General features: G+C 32.0%; 1 protein-coding gene across 1 annotated transcript in view; it reads right to left on the minus strand.

Moving 5' to 3' along the window:
* Nucleotides 1-319, minus strand: part of LOC119592499 (ras-related protein Rab-32B-like) — an 11,432-nt gene that overhangs the window by 7,493 nt on the left and 3,620 nt on the right. The window lies entirely within an intron of this gene.

A 319-nucleotide genomic window follows, 5' to 3' on the forward strand; every position in this document is an offset into this window, starting at 1 on the left:
CTAGCTAGCTTATAGGAATACGACTAGGATAATGAAAATAAAAACAGATCCACAATACACAAGAGACTCACTCACTCAATTGCTCATACACACCCACAACCACACATTATATACTATGTTGTCTAAAATTCTGATTTGGAAGTATAATTTGATCATTTTCACTTTTTTTTTTTTTTTCAACTCACCAAATCACATCCTGTACATGAGGTACCTGGAAGTCGTTCCCCAAATGAGGTAAAAAGATAATCTTATAAACTAATGAACAGATATTTTGGAATACAAGCTCTACAAATGATTGAATGAATGAAGAAAATTTGAC

Source organism: Penaeus monodon, chromosome 30, assembly GCF_015228065.2.
Source record: "Penaeus monodon isolate SGIC_2016 chromosome 30, NSTDA_Pmon_1, whole genome shotgun sequence".
Classification (NCBI taxonomy): Eukaryota; Metazoa; Arthropoda; class Malacostraca; order Decapoda; family Penaeidae; genus Penaeus; species Penaeus monodon.